Source organism: Zootermopsis nevadensis, unplaced genomic scaffold (genome assembly GCF_977971745.1).
Source record: "Zootermopsis nevadensis isolate Lab colony 2312 unplaced genomic scaffold, Znev_1.0 Znev_ptg000061l, whole genome shotgun sequence".
Taxonomy (NCBI): domain Eukaryota; kingdom Metazoa; phylum Arthropoda; class Insecta; order Blattodea; family Termopsidae; genus Zootermopsis; species Zootermopsis nevadensis.
In genome coordinates, this window is record NW_028259192.1 from 1,052,575 (window position 1) to 1,071,769 (window position 19,195).

The window sequence follows — 19,195 nt, forward strand, 5'->3', positions numbered from 1 at the left end:
TGTTATCCCCATAGTGATGACTGATTCGTATATTATACCACTGTATCAACTGCAGAAGTCATTATTTATCTGACGAGATTATCGTGCGAGATCATCTGAAAATGACTGTGCACGAAGTATTCCTGGCTTATTTGGAGTAAATGTTCAGATTTCATCTGGAAAGGCAGAAAACGTCAGCTGGAGCGATTTCTGCTTCAAAGAACGCTTTGCCTACGTCATCAGTAGACGTGAAATACGTCACTTCTTTATACATTGAAGCAAAGTATGAATCAGTGCAGAGATAAAAAGAAACCACGGTCAGAGGTTTTTGAGTACGTCTTCAAAGTTGTGAAATTCGGCCTTTAGGTTACGACTCCGAGGTTCATATGTTGCTGAAGATAAGTGCTGTACAAACGTCCTTGACAACACAAGTACAAGGTCACTGAAAAAGGCACCGTTTCGAGCGTCCGCATCTGGAACCGTGTCCATGAATTCGACTGTCCAATGCAAAAAGTTTCAACAACTATTTTGAATTAAGATTTGATTTACAAGGATGACACATGTGTCGCGTTCACTGTATGTACTTCTAGAAGCGTGAAATGAGAAAAAAAGTAGCAGATACGGGACTTCGGGGTGTGCAACTCCTTCATGTTATAATGAACAGCAGATGTTAAGGTTCTGAACGACTTGCTTGATGGACGGTGAACGGGGCGGCCAGTCGTGGTGACTGCAAGAGGCATCGGATGTCTCGAGTGCTTCTACCTTTCAATTCCCAGTCAATGCAACAGTTACAGGACGTCACTTCGAGAAGCTGAACGTGCTTTAGGTTCAGTAAGACTCACGCGCGCAAAGCTAATGCCTCGTAACTCTTTTCGCGTCTCAGAATCAAGAGAAATTTCTCCGTCAGGCACGGCCCGCCTGCCTCAGTCATGGAGGCCTTCAGCCAAAATTAGTTCTACTTTAAGTAGTAGCGGCCGTCAGCCAAATCCATCCCAACACCCCTGGGTTCAATTCCCAGACATCCATACAACCAGCGTTCTTTTCGTGAAGAACAATTTCCCTGGTGGGATCCTCCTCCTATTAGTAACAACATCCCCTAGTCTGATTATGTCAAAGCCTTCCGCCAAGACAACTAATCCATTAGTGTAAGCAAATCTGCATTCAGAGGTTATAAGTCGTTCTGGGCATGCGCAAGTCTCCGCCCTTACTTAGACGTCGACTGTACTGAATTGATTTAGTATGGGATGTTTAACCTTCTGGTTTACCAGCAGAGAATGCGTTGATTACATCTGTACGTGTGCACGTAATCAGCCATACAATTACTGATCTAACAGGGCAGTTGAACCTTTGAAGCCGAATCTCGTGTAAACATCATTTAAGAATCCAGTCCGTACCGCGAAGAAAACACCACACGTAACCATTACGAAGATCAAATGGTTAACGCTGTTTAAGGAAATAATAGATTTTTATTCCGATAATTAATTAACCCTTCGAAGCCGAGGCTCGTCTAAATAACATTTAAGAACTCAGTCCGTACCGAAAAGAAAACACTACACTTCACCATTACAAAGATCAACTGGTTAACGCTGTTTAAAGAAATAATCGGAGTTTACAGTGAGAATTATACCAAACACATTAATACAAAATGAAGAGTTACTGATCGTTAAAGCAGGTGGTACATATAGTTACCACTGGGCTTCAAAGGGTTAATCAGTTACTGATTTGTCAGGATATAGTTAATTCTTCATTAGTTAGTTGATCAGGTACTCTCTTTTTCCCTTTTGTCGGCCTGTAAATCAACAGTTAATCACCCAGAGAGTCGATCAGCCAAATAATCGATTAGTCGATTAGTCATGCAGTTGTTGGTCGTGAGTGAGTCTTGTCTGCCATTGCTAATAGGGATCCTTTACGTTCCTTTCTTACAGAATAAAATTGGAATGCAAAATCTCTGACGCTTTCCTGTCCAGGTTGGGCCGTCATACAAATCACCCCATTTGCATGAAATATTATTCGCCGAGGTCTAATCAAATTTACTTAATTTCTGGTTTTAATTCCTGTGCAGAAATTATGCACTCGGGAGTTTCCTCAGGAGATGAAATTAGCGATACGGTCATGTATGAACATGTTTACATTTCTATGTGAGAAATACTTTTATTAATTTTCGAGATGTTTTATCTTAACCTAAACACGCTCTAATTTGCAACATTATCCGATTCCACGCTGCAACAGAGAACCCGTAGGAGAAATTACGAGCCGTGAGCTTAGATTTATTGCATTAAAATTCTGTATAACATCAGTTTCATCCATTTATTCATTATTAATTACCACTCATTACGAAACAGAGATTCCTACGTAAACTGCTCAGTGTAATATCGGGTTATGGCACAAAGATATGACGTGGCAACGAGGCACTTTACATTAATAGGTTATATAATGACTTAAAAACCGCCACGGTGGTCTAGCGGTTAGAACGCTGGCCTTGTAATCCTGGGGGTCTCGGGTTCTAATTTATAACTTGTGTTGGGCAAGGCCGTGGTCTAGGCAACACGGAGTTTTCCTCCGTGGCATCCCAACAATTACTCCATTCACACACAGAAGAAGGCAATGGCAAACCACTACTGGATCATCTGCCAAGAACGTATATGAACAGGTCCCAGTCCGAGAAAGGATGGAAGGATCCTGTTCATATGGACCTGTCGTCTGACAGAACACTAAATAATAATAAGATGAGGTGGTCTAGCGGTTAGAACGCTGGCCTTGTAATCCTGGGGTCTCGGGTTCGATTCCCGGCGGTGCCCGAATTTATAACTTGTGTTGGGCAAGGCCGTGGTCTAGGCAACACGGAGTTTTCCTCCGTGGTATCCCAACAATTACTCCATTCACACACAGAAGAAGGCAATGGCAAACCACTTCTGGATCATCTGCCAAGAACGTATATGAACAGGTCCCAGTCCGAGAAAAGGATGGAAGGATCCTGTTCAAATGGACCTGTCGTCAGACAGAACACTAAATAAATAAATAAATAATGACTTAGTAAGGTGCCGGAATGCTGGCTGAAGGGGTCGGTATTCAAATCCCTGTAGGGACTTTTAAATTTCACTCTTCACCACAAAGTTCGTCTATATCTGGGGACCGAGAACGAAATCTTGGCTCGGGATTTGGTATTTTTCTCGCCTCCTTTAAAACCGGAACAATTCACCACACACACTCAGAACACTTGGAACCGTTACCTCCATGCCCTCTATACGCTTTACTTCGTCATGAACGGCAGCACGATGTTCGCTGAGATTCTTCGTGTAACTGAGAGAGAGTCTCTGTGGATGTTAACCGGGTTAACGCGATGTTGAACCTGGGACTCGCAGATTTGAGAATGTTAGTCGGGTTCCATTCAGCGCAACATTTTCCGGCAAATGTTAAGGACAGTCTCCTAACACGTTTCTTCGTAAAAGCTAAGTTACCGACGGCGAAGCCTGACGCCTCATCAAACACACGATCCGCGTTATTTCCTACAAGACCAACAGCAAAACGGGAATCTTAAAGGTGATTGTCTCATTGCGTGACGTAAAAATGATGTCACGCATTTAATAAATAAGCAACGTATGAAATGAATGGTTTTAAACGAAACTGTCTCGAATAGTGTCTCTCACTGTCCGGACTGTACGTCTGTACGTGAGATGAACAGTCCACTAGTTGTTACAAAAATTCCCCAGTGGACCCAGGAAACATTAACATTGCTCGTAGTTAACGAAATTAGCAATAATTGCCAGAAATCTCGAGGGGGGATGCTAGTAATTACTGAAACTCCCATGATCACTGTAACTTACAGGCCCGAATGGTTTGCGAGTGTGTACGTACACATAAACTATCTATCTGTTAACGAGATTTCATTTAGGACTTCAAACAAAGTGCCGAATTCATTTTATTTCACAGCTTATCTCGAAATGAAATAAGTCCTGCTTCATAAATCTGGTTATAATTCCTTCGTGTGGAAGCATTTTAAAAAAAATTGATGTCATGTGTCATAACTTACAATCCCTTGTTCATTTTACGATATTACCCATTAAAATTGGTCTCTACTTTCTATCCAAAGATAATCTGAATCTTAGTTAACAACAACTAACAAGCAGCAGAATTCTTCTCGAGAAAGAAATAATATCTCAGCTGGTCGAATAATTCGCTTTCCCGAATAGTCTGTAATGAGAATGTTCATTGCCGCGTTGACAACAGCCCACGTTTGTACTCCGTCCAGAGCCAAAACAATTCATATGAACACTTATATCCATTTTAATATTATACTGTCATCTACGCTTGACTTTTCCTTCTAAAATACTGCACGGATTCCTCGTCACTTGAGTGACGTCACGTGCCTACCTCGCTAATAATGTCGGACGATGAGTAGCAACTGAGGAAAACACCCACCCGATCGGCAGCTCCAAGCAGAAATCGATTCTCGTGGCCCCAGTTAAAAAGGCAGATTCTTGCTTGCAGAGACGTCGTAGGTATTCGATTTGAGATGTGATTAAACAGGGCACGCGTTTGTGGACGGATTACTATGCGTTTGTACAGGCAACACCAAAGCCTGTAACACGAGTTTGTCATGGACAAACAATTTGAATAATTGGTCACACGTACTCCGGCCAGCAGCAACGACCTCATGCCTAATGTCTTAATGATGATCATTGTGTTGACAGGACGATTTAAAGTAGTTATTAGCTGTTAGTGTTAGATAAATGTAAATTTACTTAAGTTGGCTACACTGTGTGTTACGAAGTACGTGATAGGGCGAAGGGCAAATACTACACGAGCAGAGCAGTCCAACTGCTGAACAAGAAATTTCCCTCCTGTTTGTTGGATTTCCTAAGTACTTTCACAAAAATGTTTTAGTGCCTTGAATTAACCTATGACAGCGTCCCACCATAACTAAATATAAACTAACTCTGTGAAACAATCTTTATTGAAAAGGTACGCTCAGCCAGTCAAAAACTTTACGTTACTTTACTCCAAGTAATTTTTTGAACCTACTTTACTCTGTGTGATTTAAAAATTACATTAATCGTTGTCATTTGTCACTTTCAGGTAAGTCTGAGACGACTGTCTGCAGCCAAGAACACGGCGATCCCTATTCAAGTAAGTTGATTGTAAGTTAAATGATAACCAGAGCCTGTATTAAGACAACGTAAATAATATTAAGCCAGAGTTACTCCAAATAAATACCAAATAGGCTACTTTAGCTTAAATTCGTAAAAGAGGTTCCTTTCTAAACGTCTACGAATTGTAGGTAGACACCAGTTTATCAGAGGAACACACTGCCTTCACCTTCCTGCCGGAAGAAACCACGTGCTGTACAGTAAGACACGTGACCGCGGTCGGGGCACGTACGGAGCGCGCGTTCTCAAGTCATGGAACCTGGAAAGGCTATCTGGTGGTCATAAGATACTTCTGTTTGTCCACACTCACGTCGACGGCCTCTGGCACCTCAGACGGGAGACTGATTGATGATGGAATTCTGCTGGTGGAGAGGATGAACCAAAGCCAAGCATTTAACACTTTCCACCCCCTCCCCTCACCCCTGTCTTGTCCTATACCCGCATGTGTCGTGCCCCGTCTAGAGAGGTTGAGCTACAAGGAAACTTTAGTCCTGGAGGAATCTGAGAGAAAAGAGTCTCTTCTCCTTTTCGCCCTCGTCATTTTTCTTTCTTTGTGTACTCAATAAATGGTCGATTATGTCTGTCTTCTGGGTTGTTGCGCCGTGTAGTCTGGTAGAAACTGGCCGACGTTTCAAAGGTCCTTGCTGCCTCAATCATCAGGGCGATGACCTCTTGAAGACTGGTAAACGTCTATCAGACTACGCGAGGCGCAATATCCCCGAAGACATTTATCTTCATAATCGTCGCCGTTAGAGGTTTATGGAAAGAAGCTGTGAGTGGAGAAGTGGATTCCGATGAGATGTTCGTCTGTTAATGGCTTCCAGTCAAAGACAGACGTCACTGTGACCGAAAAACAGAGAAGCTCGCGTTTTAAAAGATCGTCACACATTAACTCGTTTGAATGCGTGATGATATCGCGTTCATGAACCGAAATTATGTAGCATTTCTGTAAAGTGATTAATAAATCCACACGTCGATACACGTAACCTTTTATAACGCATCCGTTTATTAACACAAATACTTTTACATTGCGTCGGAATTTGCTTTTGAAAATAATGTATGTATCTAATCCAGAGACTCATATTAAAGGAACATTTACTAACTAGCCTCCAGTTGGCGCTTCGGATACTCGAGAATTAGCTTTCGATTCTTGGCTTAATTTATTGTGGTTTCCTTCAGGACAGTTCTGGAACATTAACGTAATTATTGCTCCTTTGTACTCGCCTAACTTAGGTACCTGTGAAATCGTCGTTAAAAATTAAACTACTTCTTACCCTGAATCTTAGGGCAAAGGTCACTTCGTAAAGAATTAGCGGGAGTTCATACCCCGATCGTCGGCCTTGAGACTGCTTTCCAGAGGATTGTTCGTGGTTTTACTCAGCTCTTCCGGGTAGTTTCTGGAATAATAATCGTCTAAAACATGCCACGACCACTTCCTTACAAATATTCACCAATAATTATCCTGATGTTCTTGTACTGATACATCATGCGAACGATTTCAGTAGCTTCATTAAGTAAACGAAGAAACCAAATTTAATAATTAATTCATTTACGTCTATGTCTATGAGATTCTTCGAGAGAAGGGTCAGTACTCGGAGACCCCGATGCATTCGCCTCTGTGCGGCCTGTCCCGTGGTTCTTATTCTTACTGATGTTAGTCTTCAGTAAACTAACCTTCCGTGTGGAAATTATTTCAGGTATTACGACATCCTTGTTTCTGTGTGTCACTTACACTCTTGGCAATTGCAAGTAGCCTTCGAAGCTGAAGGGTCCCTAGTCGTACAAACTAAGAGACACGCGGAGGAACCGGATGTCTCCCCCTTTATCAGTTCCCTCACCAACAACCCTTAGCTGTAATGAACTGGGGACATGCCAGTTCTCTGTACGGCAACTAATTTCGCTAGCTCTCGTATATATTACTGCATTTCGCGTGGCTGAGTGAAACGTGTTACCTGAGGCCCACAACATCAAATTAATAAAGTGGCTTGTTTATTTCGTAGGCAAACACCATGCTTCAAGCGAATTTACTTTGTACTCATATGATCAGTTTTAATCTAGGGCTTAATTATGTAGGTGTGTAATTATTTAACTAAACACGACGTTCATTAGGATTGGGTTAGAGACTCTTCCTGTGTGATGTGGGATCGTTGAGTTTGTTTTATGTACAGGATGTTCTGAAATCTTACGCTCAAATCTGGATGACGCTTTCCTCGGCCCTGTGATGTTTTATAGACACGAATAATAAGCTTCAGCATGGAGGCTTATGATATCCCTGATCTGATCTGGGAACGGCTGTAGGATTTCAGAAGATCATTAAAAAGCTACATTTTATGACGCAATCTCAGGGGTCAATTATGTTGTTGGAAAGTTCATTGTATTATCCTTCATTCTTAACATCGCTTTCTTATAACAATATCGATTTCCATGCCGAGAGAAATACTTCGTTAAATGTAACAGTGTTTCGACTGGTAAATCTTTGGTCTCCTCAGGAAGGTAAATCAAGGCTTACGTGTTTTCCAGGGTTATGTCTCTCAGTTATCCGTGCAGAAGATGGTGACTGGTGACTGCTATGTTAGTTACCTTGCGTTCCCGCCTGTACGAACCTCGGTTATGGCGTCTCTTCACGCTCAGTAAATTAACATCATCAGCACAGGCGCGTATTTTGATGTACGCCATTCAGTAACAGTTACTACCTGTTTCAATGTTCCTTCCTAACTGAGCGTTACAAAACGAGGTCTGAAAGCAATGGCAACATCGAATCTTATTCTTATTCTTCTTACAGGTCATTCTGAATAGCAAATGCTCTCCGGTTATTTATAATAAACCACATTGGGACACTAGAGGCTAGTGGACAGGTGGGGCTCGAAGTAAGTACATGTTAGTGTCTCGTCGGCAGAAGACAGGAGAGCAAAATTATCTTAGGGTAGCTAATAAGTCCTTTGAAAGTGTTATAAAGTTCAAATATCTGGGAACAACAATAACAAATCAAAATGATACTCGTGAGGAAGTTAGGAGGAGATTAAATTCCGGAAATGTTTTCTACTTCTTAGTTCAAAATATTTTGTCTTCCCGTCTGGTTTCTAGAAACCTAAAGATTAAAATGTACAAAAGCATAATTTCGCCTGTTGTTTTGTATGGGTGCGAAACATGGTCTCTCACTCAGAGGGAGGAACACAGATTGCAGGTGTTTAAGAATCGGGTGTTGAGGAGGATATTTGGGCCTAGGAGAGAAGACGATGGGGCGTGGAGAAAACTGCATAATGACTAGCTTAAAAATCTGTACTCCTCGCCCAATATTGTCAGGGTGATTAAGTCGAGAAGAATGAGATGGGTGGGGAATGTAGCGCGCATGGATGGGACAAGAGGTGTGCACCGGGTATTGGTCGGGAAGCCTGAGGGGAAGAGACCTCTAGGGAGACCTAGACGTAGATGGGAGGATAATGTCAGGTGGGATCTATGGGAGATAGGAGTTGAAGGAGACTGGATTTTGTTGGCCCAGGACAGGGTCCGGTGGAGGGCTTTGGTTAATTCGGTGATGAACCTTCGGGTTCCGTAAGCCATCTGGTTGGTTAGTTGGGAATCGAGACAGCTAGGAAGTTTGCGAAGATAATTCAATGTCAGGAATCAACTGTCAGCCTGCCTTATAACTCACGCGTAGAACTTCCTTCCATGTAAATGTACAGGTTCAGAATTAGTAAATGTCAGCTGCAAGCTCCTTGTACTTTCAGGTACATAATTACATGGTTTTATGACTTATTGCATTGAGGAGAATTTCAAACGAATTGTTCCTCTGTATATATGTACGTAATAATTTATCCCTCGGCCAGAAATTGTTTGCTTTAGAGCATATTATTACAGTCCAGAGAAATATCAGATTCTGCGCATTTGGTTATAAACGTACATTACGCGTATGTTGTAGTTAATGTAATTTATAAAGTATAAAAGACGTGAAATGTATTATAAGTTGTAGTTATTACTGTCAAAAATTCGTACCTGAGAGTCGTAACATCGCATTCTTAATAAAGAAAATTATTTTATAAAATGCACACATTGAATTAAAAAGACGAAACAGAAATTAGGCGAGATCCAGCTTTACTACGAGTTAAGTACACTTACTTATGACGCTGTAACTACAGCTTTTAAACAGATTTGTGAGGAGGATTAACTACCTCCACAGAAAGAGACCTCTCCTTCAGAAGCTGATAGTTGTTCAGATGAGTAATGAATTCGTCAGTTTTATTAATCCCGAATTATCATTACCGCCAATTAATTCAGCCGTGAGCCTGATATTATTCAAATTCTCGCCAATTCCAATTCATCTCCTTCTTCCATGAATTAATCGTTCAAATATTTATACAGTAACCAACAAAGTTATTTCCTGTTTCTTAGGGCCGAATCCTGTCCTCAACACCCGACCCTTAATGTACTTTGATTCCTCAGGGTGACAGATAAAAGATGAACCAATAATTACAGAGGAATTTGGAGGCGTCTAGATCTACTCCGATCTGTTGCGACCTTCACTATCATGAGACATAAGAAACTTCAGACATAATGTTTCCCGGGCACGACTCGAAGGCCTTCCTACAAAATACAAAACGCAGCTGACAATCGCTGCGGTCAGAGTTCATCCAGAAGTCTGTCGAAGTAATTTCAAACCTCTGAAGATGTGTTTAATCCTTTAAAGCCAACTGTAACTTCTGACCAACGTGATTCAATAATCACTAAATCTTCATATTTTGTATATGGGCTTCGATGATTCCCATTGTAAACAGCGACTATTCCTCAGATAATATTAAAAAGGTCATTGTAGTTTGAAGTGTGACGTTTGCGGTACGTACTGAGAGGTCTTAGAGATAATTTAGACGAGCTTCGGTTTGAAAGAATTTAGTCACGAACTAATATGCGATAGGAAGTGGTTGTTACAATACAATCCGTCCCTGGACAGTCGCCCCCGTCAACACGGCGTTCAGTTACGCCTGAGTCTTCCTCGAGGGGGCGTGCCCTTCCGTCGTGGTTACTCAACACGAGATCGTTAAAATGCCATTATCATTGGTGTACGTACAGAGCCAATGTATCGATTACAAATCGATATATCTCCTAAATTACAGTTCGCATGTGTCTCGACGCGGACAATCGCTTTCTTGTGACAGCAGTGGGATGCATTTCTGGTTTCCTATCGGAAAAGGAATCATGGCAGTTAGTTACAAAAAAAAATTCTAGACGAAACGAGTGGGATAAAAACGGACGCAAGACGAAAGTAGAATTGAAGTGGAATATGCAAGTCTTACCCTAGAAACAAGAGATTTTCCTCTCGCCGTAACGACCCCGGGGACATGGCCCGCTACGGCCTCCCCTCCCCTCCCCTTCCCTGTATCTACTGGGGCACAAATTCTGGAGCGCGGTCGTGTATCAATGTGAAGCCTTTCTTGCCTTCTCTGCATAGGCTGATTCTTCGTTTGTTAAGGGACGGCGTCTTCGTGCCGAAGGCCCTAACAGGTCCTCACCACTCTTACTTCGATGCTCTGCAGTCCACATTTCATCGGGAGACCCCAACAACCACATACATTACCCACATAGCACGTGACCTCGCGTATTCCATAAGACGTAACGGGAAGTTAATTGTCAAGATCGCTCTCAAAACGTACTTAGTTACGCTTACCAAATACAAATTATTTTCTCTACAAGTCCTTAAGTCCTCTCATCAAATAATTTTCCCTGTGATTAACCCTTTGAAGCTGAAGATCGTCTGAATATTATTTATGAATTCAGTCCGTACCGCGAAGAAAACACTACACCTCACCATTACGAAAATCAGCTGGTTAACCCTTTGAAGCCGAAGCTCGTCTTCATAATATTTACGAATCCAGACCGTACCGCGAAGAAAACACTTCACTTAACCATTAGAAGTCGAATCAGGCGGTACCACATAAGATTTAACAAAAGAACATCCCGGTCAAAGCCTTAATTAATTACGACGCCAACAAGACGTAAGAATCTGTGGAGGTTTGGTTCCACGCAGTCTTAACTGTAAAAGCGACTTATCAGCTTCACGCTTAGGTCGCTTTGTCCCATAATATAAAACACCTGGTATCGACTGAATGTGATAACAGGTTAGGCCCTTACGGCTACGGGTCTGGACCTGATGTTGATGAGAACATTTTGTCCCCAGAAGACAGCCATCTTCAGACTCGCCGTCTTGAAAAACTCAAATCCTACAAAGGGAATCGAAGTAGGGCCGTTCAACCCGTAGCCAGTCACCGTACTGAGTAAGCAATCTTGGTTCCGTGCAATTCTTGTTCTCAAGAGACTGACCGATTTTTGTGAAACTCGGTGTCAACGACACACCATCGACGAAAACCTCTCGCCAGTACTACCAACGTAATGGCCGTAACATTTTATGACTCGACGAGTGTACTGGTGACATTAAACACATAATATTGCCAACCTCCAGTATGCTGTACGATGATAAGTGTTTGAAAGATAAATATTTTATGAAGGCACTTTATTTTTCTTCCGAAACATAAAAGCACAACCTAACGATCATGCTGTGTATTCTCTCTTTCTGGAGATAAGAGACACCAATACTTCAAAGCCTTATAACAGACGCCATAAACAGATCTAGGCCTTTTGAAGACACAGTAGTTACGACACGTACGAATTCCGAAATGGACTGAGCCAACGTAGAATATCTTCAGTGCGTGCCAAAGATTAGCCTAGATTCAGTATTCCCCTAAAGATTCACATCGCTGGAAAATCCATAAACTATACATAAAAATACAAATCCCATGACATGTACTGATTAAGAACGACACGCGATAACTGAATTTAAAGAGACTCGTAAGTACCAAACAGATTGCTTTATGCACTAACTGCATATGGCAGCCACGGACGTATATCGCTTTATGCATTGCGGGGATACCTTACGTATGTGGTGTTTTAACAGCCACCAGACAGAATGCTTAGAAGCAGGGTATGAGGTATTTTTTTAAGTTAAAGTTTTCACTAACAGCAACTAATTGGACCCCTGATTAACCGACCGGGGTTTGATTTTCAATTTGGAAAAAATCCTTTACTTTGCCAACGTATGCAGTGCGGTCCCTCAGTGAACGGATATGAAATGTAATGAGTGTTTTTGAACGAGAGTCTAGCGTCTCACCCTTTCACTAAGAATACATTTAACTCAACTCATACACTTTTCATTCGTCTTCATAATGGGTGGGGTGATTTAGCTCAGGGGTAATTGAATAAGTGCATTGCCCACAGGAAGTACAATGGTTTACTCCGTCAAGAAATGCACATTTAGTAGTCATTTTAATATAGAATAGTCATGTGACACATAGTGACTTAAAACTCCCTGTGTGAACGTAAGAATGTGGATGTACACTCAGTAGTTAGGTCAGGTTAGGATTACGAATTGTAAGGTACTGGCCCAGATAATACAGTCATATTACGTGCTCAACATGGGCGTGCGTGAACACAGGGAATTTTTAAAACACCCTGTATAGTACATCTAAATCGTAAAGGTAAAGAAGAGGAACTTTAAGAAGGAAATAAAACTTGGACAACACATATAAAACACGAGAGAATAAACACGTCGGCAAAGTGACAGCCCATTAGAAGTTCTATAAACTGACGGAGAATGTGCATACAGTGACTATACTGCATGCTTTATAGAAACAGACAATTTACTCTTTCCTACTTTAAAGAGCAATTATTATACTTCATTCGGCTTTAAAATTGATATTTTCAACATTCATCAGTACCCACAGAAGTAATTATAAATCGACATATCTCTGCTTCGTAAGTAACAAATTAACATCGTACGGTTACCATATTAGAGCTTTTTATTAAAACAGAAGTTCGGTTGGAGAGATTTGCAGTTCTTTGACACTCAATTTCGTAGAAAATCCTACAAAAACTCTTCTGTAAGCCTTCACAGATTATATAAAAGACGCACTTGTAATTTCTCATTAATTTAGAAAGTTTTTAAGACTCGTATTTCTCCAGTTGTTAATAAGTCTAGACGGCTTACTCATCGCCCTGATGACGGAGGTAGCAAGGACCTCCGAATTTCGGGTATATAAATGTTAATTTTGTATTCATTTCCTCTGTAAGGAAAATGGATACTTATCAAATTTAAACTGTGCCTGACATTAATAATCGAATCGCGGTTACCATCAAACCGAGGCTTTTAACAAACTGAACGTGTGCTGTTCTGAAACTGAATTAATTCGTCGTCTTCTCAAAATCTTCCTCAGGTTCCAATTTCTCTCTTGGGTAAGTAATTTTTAAAAAGTTTCCAAAATAAGAGTTTGCCAATAATTCTGTACATGTAGGGGTCCATTTTGAGCAATTCAAAGCTGCTGTTCCATGAACCAGCCAAGTAAATAAAACGTTACTAAGATATAAAACAAATCCTGAAGCATACTTTCCCGTTACATGCCTGAAGTTTCTTTCCGTCTCCTTTCCAAACAATTTCCGCCTCCTGTATGTAATTTACATTCGTTTTGTTGTAAGTTATTTGTTCGGATTCTCAGACCGACAGGTGTGATAAAGCAACATACCCGTTCCTTCGGATATCCGAAACGAATTCGTCACAAAAGTAAAGCCACAATGTTTGTCCCCTTATTTCCCATGTTTCCGTTAGGCTTCTCTCTTCTCGACAAATTGCTTACCCACGAGGGTTTCCTTCGACCAGCTTGTCTTCTTCTCCTAAAACTTTTTAGCCTGGCCAGGGGCGTGTTCGGATGTTTCACGACGCATGAACAAATTAACACAGAGACGAACTATTTATGCCTATTTCATCTTGCTTTAAAGAGTAATAAGACATTCATTAAAATAAAATATCTTATTACAATGTCAAACAATTGCATTTGTTATCATGAATTAGGAAGATGTCTGCTTTAAGGGTTACAGCGACGTGTAGTCTTGTAGAATTTTACCGATTCAGAGGTCCCTTCTGCTTCCATTATCAGAGCGATGAAAGTTCGACACAAATAAAAGTGAGATAAAAATTACCTTCAAATGACCTTGAAAATCTTAAAGCCGTCTATTCGGCAAACCCTTGGGCTGATAGTTCCGTGACCTCGACATGACCTTAACCTATCCCTGACCTCAATTTGATAAGAGTATGGTACTTCAGGCATCTACAGTTCCGCAGAAATAAGCGTGAAAAGAAATGACCTTGAAAATTTTAAAGGCATCTATTCAGCAAACCATTTTGCTGATATCTCCTGACCTTGACTGGATCCTGACCTATCCGTGACCTCAACTTAAATTAAGCGTCAAAATTTACCTTGACATGACCTTGACGTATACGTGAAAATCCTCTGTCCCCGTCGGGGATCGAACCCAAGTCGTCCAGTCCGTAGATTCGCCGGCTCATTCTACAAGAGAAGAACAGAAGTGATTGTTTTTTGTAATGTTACGTAACGCTTCTGTACAACTCGGCAAAATAGATCTTCATCTGCTAGCGCTCAACAGCGATTAACGTTAATAGTTCAATTTCGCAACTTAAGAAAGTCTGATCGCACGGCTATTAATATTTCCGGGCTTCAGTTCGACGTCATCTTCCGAATTAGAGTCTTCCGTTCTCTGGCAGTTCGTATTACCTCGCAGAATTAAGTACGTAGATTATGTTATCTGATACTTTAGAGCAACATTATGCGATTTATACCATCAGTTCAATTGATCGCTTGATTTTTCGAACACTGTATGCGATAAGGCATCATTAAATAAAGCAAGAAACAAATATAATTTAACTGTCGTCATCATATGCTATCTGAAAATCTGTTCTGCATTAAAATTTAAACATTTGTCTACAGTTACACGAATCATTTACCCTGGGGACTGACTTATCTGTATCAACTGAATGAATGGAATTAATTAGCGTGTGGTGACCACGAAATTAAATTCCACGCGACTGGGTGACAACCATCTGTATTAAAATTTCAATTCGATTACTCATTTTTTTGTGCGCGACAGTTAATGTGTTTCTAAAATGTCAATTAGTGTCTGATTTTGGCGTTGAACTTGTTTAACAAACCCGATTGAACACTGTGTAACTGACACAGCCATTAACTTCATGCTAATATCAATCACGCTTATAATTTGAGACCATTACCGACAGCTTTAGGGGCACTGAACATTTCAAATTGATAATCAGATTCTTGATAATCGGAAACTGCGTAAGAGTGACGCACAGAGAACACCGGAAACCGGAAGCTGACAGCTGTCCTTGGTAACTTGCGGGATTGTTCTTTATCAGACCGCAAGGATTTCTGTTAATTCCAGGGGTTACTCTGACTTAAAGTGTGACCAGACATCTCGAATGAAGCTTTCTGCGATAAACCTGTCTCTTCCGCGAAGTCTGGGGTAGCGACAACCTCATTTCTCGAGGCAGGACGTGACCAACAGTTTTCAAGTTGATTCGCTGTCTCTTCACCCCTCCCAATAGATCTCCTCACTGGTGCCCTGTCCTCAAAAACCCTCAGGTTTGAATTATAGGCCTCTGGAATGTTAGCAGAAATTCAATATAAGTTTCACAAACTTTAAGGACCTTCAGTCTCCGAACCTTCCATTCTTAAGAAAATTGTGATACGGATCCCTTAAGAGGGACAGCACGGCCCTACAACCCAGAAGATAGCCATCTTCAGACTCACCGCCGTGAAAATATCGACATTTTTAATTTTTAAATACATACAAAGTAATTTGTCACATCTTTGACGAAATATTGGAACAAAGCTTGCATAACGATATCGTAGCATGAAAATCCGTCATATAATGATATCGTCTTCTTTACGACCAAGGAAATACTGCTGACAGAGCATGAAACCTCAAGAAATGTTGAGTGAGGGGTTTAAAGCGTCAGACGAGTAGACGCAGTCTGCCCAAAGGACGACGCTGCTGGAAGGGGTAGCCATCCGCGACGCTGGTCAGACTGACCAGAGCGACGGCTGAGTCAGCTAGCAAGGTGGTGCTGAAGACGTTTCGGTGGTAGAGGCGGCTGTGTCGCCTTACTGGGCCGCTCCCAAGCATCATGAGGTAAAATAGTAGGATAGCAAACGATTTGCCGTCTCGAGCATTTTGTGTGTGTGACAGGAGGTAGATGCGAGTACTCTGTGGAGTAGCTTCATGATAAAAATGTGTAAATAAATTGTAATGTGTTCAGGTACAAAGAAGATAAATAGGTGTACCCTGCCAAGTGAGATACATCCCTACACAGTCGCCCTGAAGATGTAGACAGTAGGCACTTCTGAAACGCCGGTCAATATTAATAGCTAGCAAAGGAATCGATAGTCTGAAAAAAGGTCATATTATTACTGTCATGAACAAACTAATTTTTAAAGTCTCTTTCAAGTAATGAAGATTCATTACAATGACATAAATGTAAAATTTGGCATCATGTGGGCACGCTCATAAAACGTGCATTACTTTGTAAGTGTCAAGTAAGCTCAGCAGATGAATATAAATTAGCGCTCGCACGCCCACAGCCTGTCTCCAAGAAATGTTTAAACATCTTTGGTATTCGATCAATCTTGTACTCATTGCATTTAATGTCGTCTTCAAACTACACAGAACTTTACCGTCCAGTAATTTCAATATCAGGTTGATGACTTGGGGAGAATTTGAACGGATTTGAGAGGAATTTGTCGTGGCCTACTTTCAGATTTAAACCGATTTTTTTTTTTCCGAAGAGTTGACGAAGAAAATAATGAAGACATTAATCAGGATAGATATTTTTTTTTACCAACAATATCTAGAATATAAATCTTATGGTAATATTTGTCAGTCCCACTGTTGTCACTGTAAATGTATCTGAGTATTTTATCCAGTGACTAAGGTCCATTTTCCAATTCAAATTAAATTGTATGTGCCATATGTTTCTGGATGTGTAAAGTATTTCTGACAAGTCTAAAAAAAATCACGATTTCCTTATTAACCTTTCACATAAGCAGGGTTTTAGTGCTGTGTTAGTCAGGCAAGCGAAGGTCTGGGAACAGATCGGGCGAAATGTGAATTATGAATTGTTCCTTCAACGCAAACTGGGCGGTACATGTTTTAACACTGTCGATATTACAAGCTGTTGGGTAGATCATGTCCTCTTCTTTAAACATGGGCTGTATGAAAATTGTGTATTTTATGTACAGTACATAATTTTAGTGAATACAACCTCTCATTGCTTGGGACATGCTATTCGTAACACGTTTCGTAATTTTAATATACAGATTTTTTTGTTTAATTTACAACAAATATAAACACCAGCGCCAACAACGCATATGTATTGAAACAGAAATGGTTTCAACGTGATTTATAAACCCATATTGAAAAGGGTTTGTTAACAAATTTCGTATATAATTTATTTTGTATAGCGATATAATATTTTTGTTAATGGCGTAATAGTGATAGGTACATGATAATGAGTTTAATTATAAAATTAAACTGAATTCAGTGTTGTTATTGTTCTGAAACTAACGGGAGGCTGGGATTTATATTTCTTTTGTTTTATTCTGTCCTGTACCCGTTCTTTTGTCACGAATATTGTGTAAATAATTGTTGCAAACGAATATAAATGACAGGGGGGGAGTTGGAGCTGTAATCTCATTTTCCTCAATAATCCGCGTATTATTATAAATCAGGTGTGGCAAAATGAGTTAGTAGTGAGGGTGTTTAGTCTGTAAATTATTTTATAGTTAATCGAACTACGTTTTTTTAAAATCTTTTTATACCTAATACAACATTTTGATTAAAAATCCTTAACGAGAAACTAAGCGTAAGTGGGAGGATAATATTAAAATGGCTCTTAAGAAAATGGGGTTGGTGGGAGTAAACTTTTTTCGTGTGGATCAGGACAGAGTAATAAATATTCGTGTTCCATAAAAGATGATAATTTTCTTGATTATCTGCGCGGTTATCAGTTTATCAATAAGGACTGTGCTCCATTCATCTTATGCCTTATTGTTTTCCGTACATATTCGAGTTAATTTGCATTTTAAAATGATTAGTCTGTTCCTGTGCCGTGCCTGTTCGTATTATCACACTTGGACGGATTGTGTGAAGGCAACTGTTTCATTGTCATGCGCTTCAAGGAGCTGGTGTGCAAATAATTCAACTCAAGCGCTTCTAGAAGGCACTTGGTTCTGGAGATTCAGGTTAAAATGCCGCTAAATGAAGCAAGTTTAGAATGACAATGCTTTTAATTTGAGGAGATTGTGTTCAAGACATCGTCGTAAAATCGTATAATGGAATTTAAGCGTTCTGCTGTGCGTTCTGAAGCCCGTAAATCACTTTGGCAGTGGATTTTAGCAGCGAGGAAACGGTGATTTTCAAACAAGATTCCTCTCGAGCCCCAAGAAATCTCTAGAAATGCCTTTTGTGATTTTGACATACGATGAAAAAAATATGCATTTTATAGTCTACGATTAATTCTAAGTATATTTTATTGAACTTTTAAAACCGATTTACGAGGGTCGCTCATTAAGTAATGCCCCACATTTTTTTCCTCAGAACATATTTATTCAAGATGGCTCAAATTTAGTGACAATATAAATCAATGTTTCCTTTACACATACTATTTTTCCACATAGTCCCCATCAACTTGTACGGTTTTACGCCAGCGTGGAACAAGTGCATGCATGCCTTGCCGGTACCAGCTCTTGTCCTGTGCACGTAGCCATGTCCTCACTGCTTGAATCACGCTCTCGTCATCTTCAAATCTTGTTCCGCGGATAGCATCTTTAAGTGGCCCAAAGAGATGGAAGTCGGAGGGTGCCAGATCTGGACTGTAGGGTGGATGGGGTAGCACCGTCCAACCCAATTTGGTGATTTCTTCCCGGGTTCTCAGACTTGTGTGAGGGCGTGCATTGTCGTGCAGGAGCAAAATTTCTGCTGGATGCTTGTGAGGCCGAACTCGTCGAAAACGCTTCTTGAGGGTTTTCAGGGTCCTGATGTACGCGTCTGAATTGATGGTCGCACCTCTTGGCATCACATCCACAAGAATGACCCCATCACTGTCCCAAAAGACAGTCATCATGACTTTTCCGGCGGAGGGAGTTGTCTTGAATTTCTTC

At 40.7% G+C, this 19,195-nt stretch overlaps 1 protein-coding gene and 1 long non-coding RNA gene across 9 annotated transcripts in view; one reads left to right on the top strand and one right to left on the bottom strand.

Annotated features, from left to right (window-relative positions):
* LOC110836787 (uncharacterized) overlaps positions 1-19,195 on the top strand; it is a 648,071-nt gene that overhangs the window by 498,976 nt on the left and 129,900 nt on the right. The window lies entirely within an intron of this gene.
* The window catches only part of LOC110836788 (uncharacterized), a 229,735-nt gene that overhangs the window by 4,842 nt on the left and 205,698 nt on the right, over positions 1-19,195 (bottom strand). Inside the window, exon 4 of one of the 2 annotated variants that reach the window (XR_015532588.1) lies at positions 14,422-14,512. The exons of the other annotated variant lie outside the window; for it this stretch is intronic. This is a non-coding gene — a long non-coding RNA (uncharacterized LOC110836788). The remainder of the gene's footprint in view (positions 1-14,421; positions 14,513-19,195) is intronic. 2 annotated transcript variants of the gene reach the window in all.